This window comes from Apostichopus japonicus, chromosome 23 (assembly GCF_037975245.1).
Source record: "Apostichopus japonicus isolate 1M-3 chromosome 23, ASM3797524v1, whole genome shotgun sequence".
Lineage (NCBI taxonomy): Eukaryota > Metazoa > Echinodermata > Holothuroidea > Aspidochirotida > Stichopodidae > Apostichopus > Apostichopus japonicus.
In genome coordinates, this window is record NC_092583.1 from 6,730,519 (window position 1) to 6,731,371 (window position 853).

An 853-nucleotide genomic window follows, 5' to 3' on the forward strand; every position below is an offset into this window, starting at 1 on the left:
GATCATATGGATGTATAGCTTGTCTATTGTGAGCAAGGGGGTAGGAAGCTTCCAAAAAGTGGGGGGGGGGGGGGAACACAGCATCAAAGGGGCACTTTCTCATTCCACAACCACCACTCGTTATGCTTAAAACCGATACACACCGGCCATATCACTTAAATATATACGATGTGTTGGTATGCTATCAATACTACTATGGTGCACGTGCATAATTAAAATAAAATATTAAAATTAACAAAGGCTTAAGATATTCAAAAGACAGTTCTTCATCAAAGGGGCACATTTTATTTGCCAGTAGTGCACATTTGCTATTTTGGAAAATAGTTATGAAAATAGAAAATAGCCAAATGGCTCCAACCCCCTGATTGTGAGTACAAGGTTGTGATTGCTTTGGTGGCACTTAAAGGTCATGTAAATTCAGCAGATGGCAAAATGTGAACTCCTTCTATATAAGAACAACAGTAACCTGACAGAATTTTCATATGGAAGATGCATTGTTCTTAGAATCTCTATCAGTTTTGTTTTATGAAGGTATGCTGAGGTCAACAGATGTTGAAACCTGACAAATTTTGTAAACATTGTGTCTTATGAAGTGCAAAAGTTTCCAATTTCTAGACCCCTTTTGCATATTTCTTTGTCATTTGATAATGTTGGACATCCTCATAGTCTTTTTTTTTTGTGGGAAGATATGAATTTGTCAAATTTGATCATAGTAAGTTGTGATTGCATCTGTCATTAACAGAATGAATGTCATCATGGTAATTGAGCTGAAAGTGTTTCTGTTTTTCTTCATAGTATCTTTATCATGTATGTATAGAAGTATAAAAATCTTCATGAAAAGTTGAGAGCTGAT